The following is a 21,659-nucleotide window of genomic DNA, read 5'->3' as shown; positions in this document are numbered from 1 at the left end:
TCATTTCATCCTCTGTATCACTGTTTTCGAATAGCTCATTTTCTGTCATGTCGCTCAACCACTGTGCTAGTCCAGTGCTATGGCTGTGCACCAGTTAACACCTTCATTGTCTGTTCCGTGTAACACTTCTCGGTCCTCTCGCACCACTGTTGCCTCCAAATGTATCGGTATAATTTCACCTTCTGCCAAATCCGTGGGTACCTCTGCTCTAAGCAACAACAAAAACAAAAACTCTGTGGGTAATTGTAACAATGTATTCTGTATCAGCGGCAGCCATCCTAGCAACGCCTGTACTGCATAAACAAATAATTCTGAATTTAAGGGCATCTCCCATAATGCTTTCTATGTGTGGCATGCTCAGAGGAATTCTCTCGCATTTGCATAATAAATGCCTGGTATTGGACATATATCTCTTCCTCAGTAAATTAAATTGTCATGGTTAATGTGATCATCAGGTCTCTTTCCAATATATTAACTGGTGTCTTTCAAGAATAGAGTAGTGGCACAGCCATCGTATCTTCTCCAACTGTTATGCGTAGCTCTTCTGTGAATGGAACCTTTGTCATAACCCCAGAGAATCCTTGTGCATCCATCGTTATTTGACACAAGAACTCATTGCCCCTGTGTCAACTAAAGGTAAAACGACCTATCCCTTATTGTCACACCTAGAAACTGATAGCACTGGACACATCAAGCTTCTCTGTGGACTGTCCTTTTGGGGGTAAATTCTCCTCCCTGTACCTGCAAAGGGGTTTCCTCCCACCACTATTGGGCCACCTGTCAAGGGTACTGGAGTATTCCCACTGTCCAGAATGTTGTGTTTGCATTTGTAAAACATTCAGTGATTGCTGTGGATGTTGTAGGTGCTTTACCTGGGGAATCTGATGCTGTGATATCTGGTGCATCTGTGGCTGCGACTGTGGTTTCATCTGTGGCTGCACATTATGGGGAATGGTTGCTGTTGTGTTTATTAAAATGTCCCCTGCTCTTGCTGTGTCTGTGTAGCATATTGCAGGGGAAATACAGGCACTCCTCTCAGGCCAGGTTAGTGCCATCCTTCATTCATTACCCCTCTGCTCCTACATGCCCGTGCATAATTCCCAATCCTCCCAAACATCCAACACTGTGCTTCAAAACCTCCAAGTCATGGTCCTGTCCTGCCAAAACCTCCTCCATTTCACCTCCAAGACCATACCCTCTTCCCCTCAGTGCATATCCCTTCACCTGCGATAGCAGTTTCTGTATCTTCTTCTACTAATGCTAACATTAATCTCCCTCCTCTACTCTTCTCTCCTGCACATCCTCTCTATTGAAGGCCTTCATGTTGTCATTGTCAGTTCTCGGTCCATCTATTTTAAATATTGTTTGTCTTCCAACACATTTGTCTGGTGTGACTATTATTCCTTATCCCCCTTTATGCTTTTCACCCTTTTCAACTTGTCTTTTACTTCCTTTAGCTGTACCTCTACATCATTCCTTTTATCATTGTCTACTCGTGTTGCTAATATGCTTTTTGTGCCATTTTGTTTTTCCTTTTCCTTAATATTATCTTCCACATCCAGGGACACATATTAGGGATTACTGTAACCTGAGCAATTTGCAACGGATATAATTCTGGCATGGTCAACAACGGAGCACATGGTTGAGAGGGGGAAGGCGCTGCGGACTGCACCAGCCTGTCATCTTCTTTTCTCCCTTGTAAGGAAGGCATGGTATCAATAGTAGACCCAGACACAATGGATTCAAGTTTAAAAAAAAACATTATTTGGTATTTAGGTTGGGTTGGTAGAATTCCTAACTGGCCCTATCTCTAGAAGGGGAGTAATCTTGACCATTAAATAAATAACTAAACAGTCCAAGTCAGTCTAGAATAAAAAGGCCTACACTAAAGAAATTAACCTTGGCCTCTTATCAAAATTACAAATGTGTTAAAGGAATACATAAGGAAAATAGTTTCTCAAAAATAAATTTCAGAATGGCTTAAATAACAACTTCCTTCCCCACGTTCAGCAGCAGAGGTAAATAGTTTTCTAAAAAGTATAGGTGGATGGTGCAGTACTTTCAATATTTCAAATTTTGACTCACTGGTACAAATAACCAATTCTGGTTTGGGCTTCAAGCTTCTGGTAGTTTTATCACTTCCTAAGACTTTGTATCCCTTGTCACAAATCTACAGTTCCACTTTGGACCTTCACTTTCCCACAAGTCAACATAGACTTCCCTCTGCCGGGTTCGAGCCTATCTTTCACCATTTTCTTTAACACACAGTTTTGCAAAGTCTTCCCTCTGCAGGGCTCAATCCTGTTTTTCACCATTAACTAATCACACAGTTCTGCACAGGCTTCCCTCTGCCGGGCTCGAGACCGTTTTTCTCTTCGGGTGGTTCCCTTCCCCACGTTTTGTCTCAGATGTCTTTTCAATGTTGAAGACTTGCAAAACAGCAAGGTTTTTACAAAGAACTCTGAATGGCAACTTCGATCTGTCGTTCAAATATTTTACAATCCACAATCCACAATCTTCCTCCTTTTACAACACTAATGTCTCTTGGTACTTGTATTCTCTTTGGTTGGCCTTCCTGGCCTTTTCCAGAACTCATATGAAACACCAATACTTCTTGGTATTTGTAGTTGCTTATTTTCTTTAGTTTGCCTACTTGGCCTCTTTCACAGATAATAAATGTTTCCCTCTTCGCATATTCAGAGTTCACATACTTTACTTTCCATTCATTCAACATTCTTTTGCGATCTAGGTTACTTTTTTGCATTAGGTTCCCGTTCAACTCAGAACATTTCACAGATAATTAAGAATGTGTGATTTTGCTTCGCTTGAGCACTGTGTTACTTTGCATTCATTTGTTTTATAATTCAGCAATTGTGCTTTTCATTACGCATTTCATCAGCACACGCGCAACCTTCACCTTTTAAGTTACAGTTACTTTTGGCTTTTAACACAAACCAGACATTTGTTAAATTTGATAACCCACCAGTTGTGTTAATCAGTCTTATCAACGCTCTTCATGTCGCAGTCAAGGCAGTTTCTAACTCCTCCTCTGCTCCTCCTTAACTGTGTCATTCAGCCAGGAGGGTTGCGGGCCAATTTCAAGTACATTGAAGGTTTCCTTTCTCCGCTCTCTCGGATTCAGTCTTTGAATGCTTATGACTTCCTGAAAGTGTGTGATTCTCACCTGGCTCTCTCCAGACCTTCCTAACTGCAAATCTGCCCATTGGCCTTCTGACTTCCATTGACAGGTTCATTTTCATACATACCCCAGCTTCAGTATCTCACCCGCAAGACATCAGCCCTCATTAAAACCACTCATCCAACCTCAAATCACCAACTCACCACTCACCACCATTGCAAACACATGTGTATAGATTATTATTGGGCATATCAGTGTTACATTTGACAGTGGCATCCTATACATTCCCCATGTGTCATTGAATCCCATAAAATCACATTTAAGCGGTTAACTTTTCACATTTTGGCAAAGTCCTGCTGCAGAGATAAAAAATGTTAACATTTTTATTAATAAGCAGTCCTTGGTGGCAAATGTCAGTATTGTTCCCCATATATGGGCATGCCTTTCTAAGGCTACCCCCTCAATCCAGGGTTGTCATAGAGATTTCCTTTGAAGCTTCCTGTAGAAGTCACGAGTAGGTGTGATTTTTCACTTCGCACATCCATGTCCTAGAAGTTCCATTGTAAAATGGCCTCAGCCCAGACCAAAGTCTGATGAGTATTTTAAGTTTCTTTGTCTTGATCACTCAAAGTTTTCCAACCTAATAATTATCAGCCAGGTGTCCTGGAAGTTTATGGTGGTTCCCTTTTGGGGGAAGCCTTAGCTCTGACCGCCTGGAATAACCTGTTTTTGGATTTTTTTAAATCCAGCCAATGCAGTTTAACAGTTTTCTTTTTCTTTTCTTTTGTCCTGAAACAAAACAAGCGAGTTAAATAAAACAGCCCATATATGTTTCCCCAGCAACAAACCCATTTACATTGCTCGGACAAGCTTTCATTCAGCATCGTACTTTATAAAACAGGTATTTTATTTTCTTCTCTGGTTTGTAAAAGCCCATTTTGACACATGGTCAATGCTGCTGGGTTTTGTCATCCATCTACTTCCTAATATTGTTCAGTAGCTGTAGTCAGCTTGTTTTACACAACAGCTTGTACAATGCAAACGTCTTCATGAAATTGACATGTGCAAAGAAGCTATGATTTTCTTTTGAAGCAGTGAATTTCGACATTTTGTAGCAAAATGTTAGCGTTTCCCGTGTAGCTGAAGGAAAGCTTTTGCTGATGTTCTCAGATTTGGCTGGCACAGCCTGTCATTCGGGAATAAGGCCTCTTTTCTGATGGAGCACAATGTGAATATGGCTGGGCATGATGGGGTCTTTTTGATAAAGGTAGTGTGATGAAATAAAGGGACAAATAGCATCAGAGTGCCATCATTTTAAAGGTGAAATATTTCCTTTTTCAATGGGAATTTGGGCTTTCTCCCTGTTCCATCTTGCCCAATGGCACTTGGAAAGCAGTGCTTCCATCCTTTTGCCACTGCAAAATGCAGTTTTGGTGTGAGGCAGTGGTGCTCACAGGAGCCAGTGCAGCCATTTTGCTGGCTCTGCTGAAGTGCAGATTGGTGATGTGGGGAAGTACTGCTGAGTGGGTAAATATATCCCACAACTTCACCACGTTAAATGCCTCACTACATACCTCATCACCCCACCAACACAACCTTTCCTCATTCACCACACCTTAACCATGTAAACCTACCTACCCAGACCATGTTTCATCACCTTATCACATTGTTCTACCCACCTCAAACTACCCCAGACAACCTTATTCCATAACCTCACCAATAGCCCACCACACACCAACCCAGCTCATGCTGTCCACCCAATCATACCCCACCAATTCACTTTTACCAACCACACCTATTACGCAAACCTTCTCACCCAACCCACTTTCATCCCCTCACCTCATCCTACTCCACACTACACACACACCAATTCAACCTCCCACCTCTTCCCCAATTCACTCTCATACTACCACCTTACCCACTCATCTTACTAACACTTGACTCACCCTCATCCTGATCTATACCACCACTACCAACTCAAAGCAGCCACCCTCTCTGGTCCCATTCACCACCAGCTCAGCAACTTATCTCAACAATGAAACCTCATGCCACCAATTCACACATTAGCACCTTAGCCCAACCACTCCTAACACAACCACCACCTAACATCACCAAAAATCACCCCTTACCCTCACTCATCCTTTCACCTCACCCTAGACTACACACATGAGCTGCCTATGCAACATCACCCTACTCACACAACCTCACACTATGCATGCCACATACCAGCTCAGCTAACTCACATAATCTACTCAAACCTAACACCTTAAAACAACCCACTGCCACCTTAAAGCCCACCCATAACTTAAACCGATCACCAAAACTCACACCCACTATATCATGTCACGTCACCATCCCATCCCATCCAATCACCTAACCTCCCACTGCCACCCCTCCACCTCACCTCACCATCTCACCTCAATGATTAAACTACATATCAGTGCCCCCCTTTTTCTAACCTCACAGAACCACATCACTACTTTTCGAAAAATCACAACCAGCTCACCAATGCTTCACCAGAGCCATCCAATACAATCGCTGCAACCCATCCACATTCAACATCACCACTTCAGACTAACTGTCACAAAACACCCCCCACCAACACAGCTCACCTAAACCACCCATGAACACCCACCACCTCACTGTACCAAAACTTATCCCACACCTCGCAACACTACCCATCCTCAAAAATGCATGCAATAACACTGTGTTGCATCCACAAGCAACACCCAATTGACACAACCTTACACCTTACAGTCCTCACTCAACTCTCTTTTTATAAGCACAGCTTAACGCTGTCAAACCACTCATCAGTGCAAAATGATATCACCACTTCACCATCACACTCTACATTAGACCCTTCCTAACTATAACCAAAACATATCACTCCACCACCCTATATTCCAAAACTACATTTTCAAAGGTCTGCCATCACCTGCCCCTCACTCCACATTACCTCATTTTACAACCTTTCATTATCACCAACGAGCTATTTCTGCATCCTCATACCACCACCTTAGCCCATATGCCCAACATCACGCTAAAACATTAACCACCCCATGCCACCACTCACAAAATTCAGACACCCACCTCAAGTAACCTACTCTGACCACCTTATCTCACCTAGCAATAAATCAAAACACCCACCCAAACATCTTCCTGCACAACACCACTCACCTGCCAATCAACCTCAACACGCTCACCCTCAACTTCACCCTACCTCTCCCTGACCACATAGTTCCACCTCACCCTACTCAAACCTACCAGATTTGATCAAATTACCCATACATACACTTCACCTATGTATCTCACTTCAAACTTAACACCTCTATGCAACAGCCTCCAACAATAGCCCAACACCTCACCCATAAATCATTAACACCTCATTTCACACAACATCACACCCCCTCCTGCCACACCCACATTTCCCACTCACCGATTGCCAGCCATGCAAACTATCAAAAACTCAATTTCTGCCCATCATTCCTATTCTTACCTGGATAAATATGTAATCTGCATTTAACTGTTTTTTTTCCTATTTCCCCTCACTTTTCCTGCTGCCCTTCTCCCCCTTGGTGTCCGCTGAACCTTCTCCAGTTCTGTATGGGGTCCCTCAAGGATCATGCCTATCACCCACACTCTATAACATGTTCACAAAGCCCCTCTTTGATATTCTCGACTATTTGGGTGTCACCTACACTAATTACGGATATGACACCCAAATACTCATTGCTATCACTGGAGACCACATAGTTGACGCCAAAGCACTAAACGACATCTATCTAGTCAACCATATCTAGTCATCCATCAGATGGATGGCACAACACGGGCTCTGTCCTAACCACGATAAGACAGAGCTACTCCTCCCTGGATCCAGAACCAGACTCAACACTAAACGACATCTTCTAGTCAACCATATCTAGTCATCCATCAGATGGATGGCACAACACGGGCGCTGTCCTAACCACGATAAGACAGAGTACTCCTCCCTGGATCCAGAACCAGACTCAACAGATTAGATCCCGCCTTCAAATCTTTCATCATCGCTGGCAACATCATAAAGGTGTCCAACGACACCAAAACACTAGGCATATATCCTGATTCTACACTATCCTTAACTAGACAAACCAAAGGCGTAATATCCTCAACAGCCTTCATCTGTAAACTTATCATGGCCTGTCACCATTCCTCGGCACTGCCAACTGCACCACACTTGCTAGAAACCTCATCATGTTGAAACTCGACTATTGCAACGCGCTCTATCTTGTGACCAGTCAACGGAACTTAAATAAGCTACAGGTAACACTAAACAACGCTATCATTTCATTTTAACTTGGTTCCGGTCAAGTATTTTTTGCCATATTTTTTTGTAAAGGTCTTTCTAGTGTTTTACTCTGCGCGCTAAACCAGGTTTGGTGCCTTTGTTTGCCGTCCTTTGGCGGGCTTCTGCACAGAAGCCCTCCTTAGGCGCCTGAGTGTCTGGGTGGACAGGATGTGAGGGAGGGGTTTGAGGCTCCCTTCAGAGGGTCTACTTGGAGACCCAAGTCAAACTCTTGTTTGATATGCTAGGTGGCTGCATTGCCAGGACAGCCACCCTCATGTGTGATTGACAGCCAAGCTGTGTGAATGGGGGATTTGGTGCATAAAAAGCCAATCTCTGGGACTGGAAGGCAGGGTCGCCACTGGAACGAGAGAACCGAAGAGAAGCTGAAGGAAGACCTATTGACTTGAATCCTAGTTGCAGTAGCCTTTTCTAGATTACCCTGCCTATAACTTGTTGGTGCTTTTGATTTTGGATAACCTTGTCTTTTCTCCCTTTTAACTTGCTGGAGTGCCATTTTGCTCACACTTCATTTTGAGCTTAACTTGTTTAGAATTGATTGGGTGTTATTGTAGTATATTAAGACTGTGATTTTCTGCTGCTTTAAAATAGTGAACTGTTTTATAAATGATAGTGTAAATAAATGTATATTCTTTTACTCAGAATCCTGAATCAGAGTTTATTTGAACCATAGTAATTGTTGTCCTTTGTGTAACCTCTTGTACTGCTCACTTTACTCTTGAGATAAGTCTGGCTGCTCAGCCACCGATACCAAATACTGTGTAGTACAGACTTGTACCAAAGGTGAATTTGTACTTGCACTTGTAGTCCTAATTGTGTGTGGTGTTCCCAAAGGGTACTGCATATGATTCTGCCTAACACACACAACACCTCTAATCGCCCACACAGAGCTGCCCAAGCACACAGCCTATCCTTACTGAGGTTCACGCTGCAGAAAGCAGGGGGTGGCAGCTTCCAGGTGCTCACCACCAATCTGTGGAACTCGCTACCTAACCCAATCAGATCAGAACCTTAATTTTACTCCTTCATTAGTAAATTTAAAACTTGGCTTGTAGTGCACGCCTGCTAAAGCCAACACCTGACACATTGCCCATAACAAGCATTGCTGCTCTCTGCTGCGTTGTTCTGCCGTTCTGTCAATTACCACTGTAAATATTTACTGTATACAAATGCATGTGTAAAATGTTCTACTATATGCATCCTCTGTATATTTTTGCTACATTCTGCTCTCTGCTGCTTTATTATGCAGTCATGTCAACTACCACTGTAAATACTTATTGTATGCAAATGGATATCTAAAATGTTATATATATGCATCCTCTGTATATGTATGCTACTGTAACTGTAACCGCAAAGAAATACGCCCAGATGCCCTTTGGCCAGGTGTTCTATACAAATAAACCAAATACAAATACAAATACAAACATTAACTATGTCATGGCTCCACTTTTAACCACCCCACTCCTATCCTTTTGTGAAACCTTCACTTTCCCTCCTACAAATATAATGTTGCACACTTTCCATTTTCCATTCTGAGAGGATTATTGCTGAAACTGCTCACATCGATAAACACATGAAAATAGAAACTTGTTTTGTCTTTTCTCGACTGGGCCCTCACTATTCTGTTTCAATTATGTTTTAGATACTACTGGACAGATTGTAGCTAATCTACACAAATGTGGATCTGCACATCGTTTTGCCCTACTTGTTTCTTATTTGTAAAACATCTATACAGCAGTTGTTGCTGTGCACCTGTTTTCTCTATGGTTAACTGGATGGGCTTAGTCCAAAAACAGATTTTTTCCTATGCATAATAACGTTTGAAAGGTTTAACGAAACTATGCCATAGAATATTTACATACATACATTTAAAAGTTATCAACATTTTCAGGTATAAAAATGGAAACAAACTATTGTCACTGTATCATTAGATGAATAGTGAAACTAAATGACCATTCTCCATGCACTTTGGGAAGATCCAGTCTCACACATGTACGAACACATGTTACTTTGGGTCCAAAATATAAATGGCATGGTAAGGACAGCCCTACAGATAAGGGGTGTATCGGCCACGTTTAGCCCGTAAAAAATAGGCACTTACTTTCCCCCCAAAATATACAGAGTAAAAATACTCCCAATAAAAAAAAAGGAAATGGACACATAGAAGATTGTGTCCCTGCTTTCACCCAAACAGATCCATGGATGTGTTTGGATCAGTAGTTCATGTATCACGACAGGAATATATAACTACAATTATGGAATATGTCATATGTTTTTTTTCTTTTTTTTTTTCCTTTATTGCATATTGGTTTAAAAAAACCTTTACAAATTTTCATTATCAAAGCATAAAATAGTAAAAATGCAGTTATGATTTAACACAAACATCTTAAACCAACATTCTACACATCAAATAAACATTATTTTCAGTCCACAACGACATAAACATTTTCTTTCTAAAAATAGACTCAATCAAGTCTTCAATTCAATACATTTCTTTCAGCTAAAAAAAAACGACTTGAGACCTTCTATGCAACTTTGCATACATTTGCCAAAAACGCTATCACCCTTATTTTCAATATGATGGTGCGACCATGTAGCATTTCAAACCATATTTGCTCTCTGAATACACACGAAGTGTCAGTTACAAATTCCGCAAAGTAAGCAAGTCTTTCTTCCTTTAACATAGGACAACCAAGTAGCAACCAAGTGTGACAATGATTCCGGAGATTCTTCATAAATACAGAATCTGCACACTTTCATATTTTCTGGGATCAGTTTTCTTACTGGGCCTATTTCATTAGTATTCATAACATTAAATTTGAATCTCATGATACTACAACGCAATTTCCGTGATGGACATTTTACCAGATACTGCTCAGGTTCTGGAAACCATTTCCAGATGGATAATGCTTGTGCATACAGTTTTGAGTTTGTTATTACATAATTATTCGCCAGCCAATCGAAAGCTTTAATCATCATTTTGATTTTGTCAGGTCTTTCCAAGAGGGAAATCATTGTCACCCCAATGTCACTCATCATCTTTTCCACCTTGGCTTTCAAATCAGGCATATATCTCCCCGTATCATTCATACAAACTTGATGTATTGAATTGTGCTTAGCAAGCACACATTTTCTATAAAGCATTGCTTTTTTGCAGTCCATACAACATTTTAGAGAATTAAAACCAAACTCGTATCTTATTAATTCCGTCGGTATGCATTTTGGCAAAAAGAATAATAGCTTTTTCCAGATTTTAGATTCAATACTTTTTAACTGTAATACTTCTTTCTCTGGATAGAATTCCAAACCATATGCCAACCTTGGAATCATCTTCATGCGGTAGAAATCCCTACAAGCATTCATGGAGAATGTCCCATATTTGCTTTCAATTACTCTCATTTGATTTGCTGCATCAATGGTTTTCACTTCCAAACTTTCTTTCACAAAGCTATATGACATGTTGCTAACAAAGGAGTAGCCCAAATACTTGAATGCTTTCTGTAGGCGAACTGCGGTTCCCTCTACGTACCATACATGATTTGCAGATGTTTTATTGCTTTCCCCTAGGTTAATCACCACTGTTTTATGTGGATTGATTTTCAGTTTCAAATCACTAATAAAACTGACAAAGGCATCAATAAGCCTCTGTAGGCCGATCTTAGTTTTATCAAGGAGCATAAAATCGTCCGCATAGGCTAACCATCTAATCGCAATTCCACCGACCTTGGGAGCTAATAGGCCCGCAGATTCCAGTCTAGCATTTGCTCCAGAGACATACAGATTGAATAAAATTGCTGCCAAGGCACAGCCCTGTGTCAAGCCATTCTTTGATAGAATTTCCCTGGACATCAGGCCATCATTATTCAATCGAACCTTTAGCTTTGTATTTGAATATAGGTGAATAATCAATATGTCATATGTATCTGTTAATATGCATGATTAACTTGGTGCAAAGAAGTATTTCTCACACATGTTTTTTTTTTTACATATTCTTCCTCTTTTATATAATACTCCCATTGGGAACGGGACTTGTGTTTGTACTTCCTAAACAACAGTTTACTCCCAACTTTCAAAAATAGGGAGTGAAATACCTGCACTTCAAAATCTGGAACACTGGGTAAGGACAACTACTGCACTGTTAAATAGAGCTTCCATGTATTTAAATCATCTCTGTTCTAGTTGGATTTGATGATCACAAATCCTGGCCCCACCAAATGAATTAGAATAATGATGGTCAATAATGAAGGGACCTAGCCAGCCAAAACACAAGGGCTAGACAGGCTAAGAAAAACATTGACTTTAAAAATAAATGACTTCCATAAAAAATCAATAAAAAAGTGTATTCCTCTTCCCCTCTATAGCCTTCCCTCTGGACCAACCCACTCTGCTGCACACCCCTCGGATTCCCTCATCTCAACAGACATTGCTCTCTCTAATTCTCTCACTGCCCCTGTCTCCTGGTCAGACCCCTCTCTCCTCTTGATCTACCCTGACCCCTGACGCCACCACCTGCACTGCCAGTCTCCTTCTCCATCATTTGACAGAGGAAGCATGTTTCAGTCGCTATATTTGCCTATTCTTTCATACCCCCACTGCCCCCTTCATTAGACTCTCCTTCTGACTCTGTTCTAGCTAATCTCCATCTTTCTATCTCAAGTATTCTTGCTCCCATCATGAGGACCCCCATTAAGCCTGCCTCCAATGCAACTATTGGCATGATTCTGACTTGATGGCTTTGAAACTCAGGTGCAAATCTGCAGAGCAGATGTAGCAGGCATCAAGCCCATCCTTTGACAATCTGGCTTGCCGTCTACTCCAAAGGCAAAACAGCCTCTCCATCTGCTCCAAGAAGATGGCTCATGTCCACACCTGCATCTCTGGAATCACCAATAATACAGCTGAACTCTTTAAAATCTGCAAGGAATCTCCGGTCCTCTGGCTCCAACTCTCTGCAGGTCAAATGTTTCCCCAAGCAGAGAGTGGTCGGTAGATCCCTTTCCTCAGCTGGTTCCTCCATCTGGAACCACCCCAAACTTGAGCCGGATCTTATTAAGTTCCGGAAACTTTTCATGACTTTCCTTTTCCCCTCTTCCTCCCCTCTCCACCTACCATGCTAAATCTCCCTCTACTGCTGTGAATGGGGGCTGATCCCTTCATAGTCATACGTATCACATACCTTGCTAAGAAGGCCAACTTTCAGCTGCACCTTCTCAGGGTAATTCTACATTTCCCTCACCTTCCCCCAGAAGCTTAACATCTCCAGAGCTCTGGTTCTCTCTAGGCTGATATACTGCGACAGCCTCTTCCTCAATCTCCCATCGGCCCCTTCAAGTAACCAGACTAGGCCTTCAATACTTATCCTTGGCCTCAAGCCCAGGGACCACATCTCTCCATCCCTTAAATCTCTTCACTGGCTTCCTCTGACTGCAAGCATCAAATTCAATACCCTATGCAGCATCCACAAGTGTGTATGTTGCCTGGGACATTTCTACATCCAGCTCTACGTCCCTTAATACCTACCGGCCAGAGTCCTCCGGTCCTCTGGCTCCAACTCTCTGCAGGTCAAATGTTTGTCCAAGCAGAGAATGGTTGGTAGATCCCTTTCCTCCATCTGGAACGGCCTCAAACTTGAGCCGGATCTTATTAAGTTAGAGAAACTTTTCATGACTTTCCTTTTCCCTTCTTCCTCCCCTCTCCCCCTACCATGATAAATCTCCCTCTACTGCTGCAAATGGGGCCTGATCCCTTTATAGTCATACAGGGGCCAGACCACCACCCTACAAGTCCCAAGAGCATCCCTTGCTGGCACTTGCCCTGAGAATCCTTTTCCCAGACTAGCTCTCCTGGTTCTCCCTGTCCACCGCACTCATCCTCCCTTACCCACTCTTCCGCTGGCACCTGCTGCCTTGGCCCACCGAGCACTTGCCGTACCCCACTCTTGTGGGCACCACACTCCAGCACTGCTCCCTCTACCACCTCCCTTTGCACTTACCACCTTGTCATGCACTTGCACGGTAGGATTGTCACAAGACCAATGTGACCTTTTTTGTTGTTCTACTTTTTTCCTATGCCCCCCCATCTTGTGTTGTGACACCTTGAAACACTTGTGTATAGGCACCATACAAATGTCCAATAAATAAAAATTCATATTAACGGACGGTTATTTTGCTGCCAATATTATTAATACTTAAGTAAGGCAAATGGGATTTGATGTATTCACGCTCTGTATGCAGCTGCTAGCATAACTTAGTCAATTGGTTTGACGGCAAAGATGCCCTTTATTTCACGTGTGAAAACTACGCACTTATCTTTTGTTACACTTACACAGTACATTAGCATGCGTTATTGTCAGGTATGCACTTATACAATCTGGCTGAAGGGCCACAATATTTTTGGACTTTCTAAAATGGACCAGAAAATTGAGAAAAGCATTTGTGGTCCAGCATTTGCCAGATATAATTCAGGCATTGGAAAGAAGGTATACTGTTACACGTAAAGACAAGTGGCCCATCTGTGTGTAGTATAGCATGGTGTCTTTTTAGCAGTGCTACAATCTGAGTTTAATCTTTGAGCTGCATTGCCAGAGTGGTGTACACTAAAGTCTGGTTACTGTAATTGCTGTGGCTGTTGAAGATCACCGCCGAAACGGCAAAGCAGAGCTGTGTGAGTGTCTCAGTACTGAAAATCTGTTTTTATTAAACTAAAAAAGCATACATAATTTACTTGAAACATAAAATGAAACCCATAAATGTCAACATCAAACTTAACAAGTTTGTGCACAATTTCTCAAACGTTTGAAAGCCCTTCATGAGATTTTAAATCAATCATGTATCCGTGTCTAAAGCTAGGGTTTGTGCCTTTTCTTTATAGAAACACTTTCAGGCAGTTTTAATAAATACTGCACACGCTTTATGAGATGCTATTTCTTTCAAAAGTAAAATCCATTCACACTTCTAATTCCTTATATCGGATTTTGCTACTATTGGTTACAAGTTATAACATAGTTTTGTGTCTTTATATTTACTTTACATCTCCTCAAAATTGTTTCTTCAAATATGTTGCCATCATATCATTGATAATCAAACTTTAACAAGATAGTACTTAATGGAAATGTCTCACATCACAAAACCAGATGACAGCAGTGGTCAGAACGTTACCTTTCTCGTCTGCCAGACATGTCAAAGTATTTTCTATTGATTTTGAAATAGAGACTACTAATGTCTCACAACAAATCCTCCGAATGTCAAACATGTGCCGTGGAACCAGATGATATGTAGAAACTGTAGCATGAGAAGTCCGTATGATGCTAGCAATTGAGTGGTAAATTACTACTAAGTCATGCAGTAATTTCATTGGTAGTGTAACGTACCCCCATGGTAACACTGCTGTGAGGTGCGTGAATTACCACCCGTGATAAAATACAGCTGTTGGAAGAAATTTAGATCAAGTGACAGGAGTATCATGTTGGTGTTCGTGTTGATATGTTACACAAAATTCTGATACTTCAGTGTTTGAAGTTAGTATTTAGGCACACAAATTAAACACAGTGCAGTAGGAAATATGTTCTAAGAAACATACATTTCATTGCATCTGTCACCACCCATAATTCAATGGACTATGTTTATTAAGGGAGTTAGGTGTTTGAGTAAGTGAGTGTGAGATGAAAAATAAGTGAGTAAGGTACTGAGTGTGCGACCATGAGTGTGTGTCGGTGAGTGATGTAAGGGTATATCTACTGTTCCAGCAAGCATATTTACCACTGCCACATGCATATGCCCATATAGGCTATCCTTCTTGCAAGATTAGGCTAATGTAACCAAACCATAGTTTTGGACTTAGTGCAATTAAAAGTAAGTGTTGTCTATCAATGAACAGGTCATCTGTTATTTCAGGGAGCACATCACTAATATGTATGCAAATGATCACAGTGCAAGAAACGATAGTTTTATCTTCCCACAGTCTACTAATAAATATCGGGCTTGCTGGAACACTTGCTCCTTTCCAAGCTAGCCGACCCCGATCATCCAGACATAATTTGCAGCGCTGAGACCCTGGTAGACCCGCCTGTAGACCCAGTTGATTGACCGCTCCAGCCTCACCACCAGGATGGGAGTTATCCCAAGGAAAGGAAAAACCGGCCATTCACAAAAGGCTAGCACCCAAAACCACTGCCTGTCATGACGTGTCCCGGTATGGATGATCCTGCGTACAACAAGCTCCTGCCTGATAGGGACTTGACTATCACTCCCTCTTTACCACCTGCCACTCGTTTCCTACCAAGACACATACCTGCTCTCTCATCTATCCCCCCACTCCTTTCCTCCTCCCTTCCGACCATACCAATCTCACAGCTCTGCGTGCCCGCACTACAACACATGCTGCCTTCACCTTCCCACTACCTTGCAAACCTACATTTACATTAGCCCGCACTACAACACATGCTGCCTTCACCTTCCCACTACCTTGCAAACCTACATTTACATTACGTCCACTAGGAAAAAAGCTTATTAGTTCCCCATATGGGAACGCATCACTTTTAAAGGTCTTACAATCACACACACCTGCCTCTCTAACTCTGTGCCTTCCTACCTGTCACAAAGACTCAACATAGCCACACCCTTTCAGCCTAAGCACTCTTCCTACAGCTACTGACTCCCCGTTTGAAGATTCAAACGCAGTAAAGCAGGTGGCTCCAGCTTCCCAGTCCTTTCTACCCACCTTTGGAATCCACTGCCCTTGTCCTTGTGCTCCGAACCATCTTACTGGCCTATCAGAAGACAACTAAAGACTTGGCTTTTCAACTAAATTTTTACTCCTTTGCCCATACATAATTATTATCGTTTGTTTCAGTCTACCTGATTTGTTTTGATCATTGTTGCTGTCTACCTGATTTCATACTGTAACTAGTGCCTTTGTGCCTACAGTTTAAGCGCCTTTCTACAAATGCAATAATACATAAATAAATATTCTCTACTGTGTTTTTGTCATCTTATGTTGTGTGTAATACAACAATTTCCAAGAATCTCGAGTTAACCGTTTTTTGTCCTAGTTAATCACTTGTTTTTAAGTGATCATGAGTTAATACATTTTCTGCAGAACTGAAGTGAATCCATGATGGTGATGTATTATATGGCATGTGAATCTGCTGCCAGGTCATTGGATCAGAAATGGTAGCCTCCTGTATTTGTTGGGGTTGATGCCAACTAATAATCACAACAGGTATTTCCTGTGGCGGGAGAGGTAATGCATGATGGCTCAGAAAGGGTAGAACAGACAGATCTGACAAAGCAGTATTCCCCACTGCCAAATAATGAGGTGTAGAAGCACTAAGGGTTAGAGTATCCTAGTTCCTGAGGTGAAGGAGTTCCTGAGGTGAAGGAAGGAGCTGCTGGTGTTTCTGTGAAGATCTGGAACTGTCTTAATGCTGCAAGGACATTGCAGCTGCAGATATATTACATGACTTGTAGTACAGTACCTTAATTTAACTTGGAGTGGATGTAATGCTAACTCAAAAGGGAGAGGTTATTGAAGAGTTTTTAGGATTGCCACTAGTTGGACAAGAGGATGGTGCAAGTGATGATGGTGTAGGATAAGGGAGAGTAGAGCTTTGAGATTACAGAAGTGCTGCCACCTGGCTCATGAGGAAGTTGTGAATGAACAATTTTGGAAAGGGCAAAGCAGGCCCAGCTGATCCTGTAAAATGACAGGCAGGAAAGGATAGTTAGCAACCCAATTGCATCACCTCATCATGAGGGGAGTAACTATTTTGTCTTGTCAAAAGTGGAAGAACTTTGAAGTTGCAATAACACTATGATATTAAACCAATGCAGAATGCCAGATATATGGTGTATATCAGGGAAGCACATGAACATGGATCCATGGCAAGGTCTGACTAATCATAGTGAACTTATTTCAAGCAATCTATCTTTCACAACCCTCTCAAAAGGTGGGGGACGGTAATTAAGGGATGACAACATAATCTTTAGAGTAGAACATCCCTGTTCATTGCAAGACACATCAAAGCAAGTCACATATTTTATGGGTCCGCTAAGAGCTCATAATGAATAAGTTACCAGTGGTAGTTCAAGAAGGAGTGTACACCAGGCAAAAAGTAATACGGTTTGTTACAGCAGTGTAAACACAAATCAAACAGTACATTGGAACAGAACTGACCAATGAGGACTGACAAACTGGCTCACAGTGGACAGTACTTTTATACAGCTTATACACTTCAACCTTTCAAATCTTTGCTGTTCTCATGAAGCTGATTGGTTAGAATATGCCATGTCCCTATAGCTAAGCATAGGTTAGTTGAACATGAATGGAGCAAAACTAGACCGGCCTTCTCCTGGTTCATTCCCTTCGAGTGTGGCACCACATTGCCCCCTGCTCCGCCACCCAAACTACTTACAATTAGTAATAACCTAGGTTTGTGCTGACCCCCAGATCTTTATAGATCTGCCATTGGTCAGCACCAGAAAGGAAGGAACACGAGACACCCTGAACTAGTTGGAAGGGAGACATTCACACAGCACCTTCCCAGATAATAACCGTTGCAAACACTGTTATTTTGTTGTATTTGCTAATTTATTTTGCATTTATTTCAGCACACAAATCCCTAAGGCATCTAGGCGCTAGTTACAGAAAGTGCATGGTACATTGGTGAAGTTCAAGTGTAAACATATGGTTTCAGACATAAAAAATGTCTGTCCATACAGACTGGTAAAGTCTCACCTTGTGTTACAAGGGGCTACATCAGGCAGAATCTGAGTCAGATAGGTACGATTACACAGACTGGCAAAGCCTTGCTTCGTGTTACAGGGGGCTGCATCAGACAGCATATGTGTCAGATAGGTATTATTACACAAACTGGCAAAGCCTCACCTCATGTTACAGGGGGCTACTTCAGGCAGCATATGTGTCAGATAGGTACGATTACACAGACTGGCAAAGCCACATAGTAAGAACTCTGCAAGTAAGTGAAAATGAGCAATGAGCATAGAGGGAAGGTCTCACCCACCTGAAGGGCACTCTAAATCACAAAAATGAAAATGACTACACAGATGTAAAGTCACTGAAATTCATGTTTTACAAAAGGCACACTAAAGCACATGAATTGAAAATGGCTGCACAGAAGTAAAGTCACCTAAATTCGATTTTTGCAAAAGGCACACTAAAGCATGTGAAACGAAAATGGCTGCACAGAGATAGGGGGTAATTCATAGAATTTAGCGCACAAGTGGTGCACGCAGCTGGCGCACAGTGTGCGTGTGCGAATCTCTGCGCCAGCCGCATGCGCTAAAATCCATTTCCGTGCACAGCGTATTCATGGATTTCAGCTACCAAAACCAACCGTGGCGCACAGTGGCGCAATCACCCTGCAGCAGCGCCAGTTATGCCCCCAAGAACGCCCCTCACAAAGGGAAAAGCTATCAAAATCCCCAATCCAGCGCAAAGGGTTGCGCTAACCCTGTACCAGCACGGCAAGCGGGGAACGTGTATTACTGGGGATCGCGGGAAGTTTCACACGTGATTGGCCCTGTGCGAGCGGGGTACGTGTATTACTGGGGTGCACGGGAAGTTTCACATGCGATTTCAGCAGGGTACGTGTATTTCAGAGGTGCGCGGGAAGTTTCACATGCGATTTCAGCAGGGTACGTGTATTACTGGGGATCGCGGGAAGTTTCACACGCGATTGGCCCTGTGCGAGTGGGGTACCTGTATTACTGGGGTGCGTGGGAAGTTTCACACGCGATTTCAGCAGGGTATGTGTATTTCAGGGGTGCGTGGGAAGTTTCACACGCGATTGGCCCTGTGCGAGCAGGGTACGTGTATTACTGGGGTGCGCGGGACGTTTCACACGCGATTTCAGCAGGTTATGTGTATTACTAGGGTGCGCGGGAAGTTTCACACGCGATTGGCCCTGTGCGAGCGGGGTACGTGTATTGCTGGGGTGCGCGAGAAGTTTCACATGCGATTTCAGAGGGTACGTGTATTTCAGGGGTGCGCGGGAAGTTTCACACGCGATTGGTCCTGTGCGAGCGGGGTACGTGTTTACTGGGGTGCGCAGGAAGTTTCACATGTGATTTCAGCAGGGTACGTGTATTTCAGGGGTGCGAGGGGAGTTTCACACACGATTGGCCCTGTGCGAGCGGGGTACGTGTATTACTGGGGTGCGTGGGAAGTTTCACACGCGATTTCAGTAGGGTACGTGTATTAATGGGGTGTGTGCGAAGTTTCACATGCGATTTCAGCAGGGTACGTGTATTACTGGGGTGCGCTGGAAGTTTCACTCGCGATTGGCCCTGTGTGAGCGGGGTACGTGTATTACTGGGGTGCGCAGGAAGTTTCACACGCGATTTCAGCAGGGTACGTGTACTACTGGGGTGCGCTGGAAGTTTCACACGCGATTGGCCCTGTGTGAGCGGGGTACGTGTATTACTGGGGTGCGCAGGAAGTTTCACACGCGATTTCAGCAGGGTACGTGTACTACTGGGGTGCGCGGGAAGTTTCACACGAGATTGGCCCTGTTCAAGCAGGGTACGTGTATTTCAGGGGTGCACGGGAAGTTTCACACGCGATTTCAGCAGGGTACGTGTATTTCGGGGGTGCCGGGGAGTCCAACATGTGATTTGGCAGGGTGGGTCCTCCCAGGTGTTCCCTGTACACCCTCCACGGCCCCTGCAGGCAGCCCACACCACAGGGGACTACCCTGCACCCCTGGTCATGTCCCGCAGGCAGCCCACCCAACATGGGCATGCCCCCCAGCAAAGGCACATGTCTCATTGCACTACTGATCACCAACTCATGTCCCCTTGCACCCCCACCCCCCAGCAGTGCGGGGCACTTGCCCACAGGCCCCCACTCATGTCCCCCTGCACCACCACCCCCCAGCAGTGCGGGGCACCTGCCCGCAGGCCCCCAATCATGTCCCCCTCATGTCCCCCTGCACCCCCACCCCCCAGCAGTGCGGAGCACCTGCCCGCAGGCCCCCACTCATGTCCCCCTCATGTCCCCCTGCAACCCCACCCACCAGCAGTGCGGGGCACCGGCCCGCAGGCCCCCACTCATGCCCCCCTCATGTCCCGCTGCACCCCCACCCCCCAGCAGTGCGGGGCACCTGCCCGCAGGCCCCCACTCATGTCCCCCTCATGTCCCCCTGCACCCCCACCCCCCAGCACTGCAGGGCACCTACCTGCAGCCCCCCACTCATGTCCCCCTCATGTCCCCCTGCACCCCCACACCCCATCAGTGCGTGGCACCTGCCCGCAGGCCCCCACTCATGTCCCCCTGCACCCCAACCCCCCAGCAGTGCGGGGCACCTGCCCTCAGGCCCCGACACATGTCCCCCAGCCAACACGTCATCACAATCTAGATCCCTGGCCCTTATGGGCAGCCTCCACATGCCAAACACCCACCCAAGTATTGCATCCACCGACTTAGAAATGCCAATTACATGATACAACCCCAATGGCAAGTATGTAAATGAACACATGTCCCTCACATACACACAATGGGTGTAAGTGAATGTCAAAACCCATATCATGACATGCATGAAACCAATGAGATGATACTAAACATTGAAGTTTTATGATAAAAATGTATTAAAACCAACATAAATGGAATTAAAAATAAACAAACGACAATGGGAATTAAAAACGAAAAGCAGCATGTCCGTACAATAATGAAAAACAAAAAATCATAATCCAAAGGAAAGGTGTCCAAAGTCACAGTTCAAAAAAGTAAATCCAAGGGAAAAACAAAACCGAAAACCATTGCTCCATGGGTAAATCCCCAAAAAAAAATATATACAGATAAACAATCCAGGGTCCATGATCCCAACTGAAGAAATGAAACCTATCTGAAAATACTACCTAATAAAAAAACCACATACAAAAATGTGGTCCATTGTCCAAAAGGTCCAAAATAAATAAAAAAGCAAAGGAAACCTAACACTAACTACATAACTATTTACAAGGGCAGCGGGCTTATCCGACGGCTCACTGGTTGATGTCATGGGCCAGGGCTTCATCGAACTCCTGTTCAATGGCTTGGAGGCGGGTATGTTCCCTGGCCCTGAGGTCTCGCAGGGATAATGCTGTGTCCAGCTCCAACTCCCTGCGAATACCCTTGAGGCACTCAGCCCGCCTCAGCGCCCTCCGCACAGAGTTCTCTGCC

Source organism: Ambystoma mexicanum, chromosome 2p (assembly GCF_040938575.1).
Source record: "Ambystoma mexicanum isolate Mex_15411 chromosome 2p, UKY_AmexF1_1, whole genome shotgun sequence".
NCBI classification, from domain to species: Eukaryota; Metazoa; Chordata; class Amphibia; order Caudata; family Ambystomatidae; genus Ambystoma; species Ambystoma mexicanum.
This window is presented reverse-complemented; position numbering follows the sequence as displayed.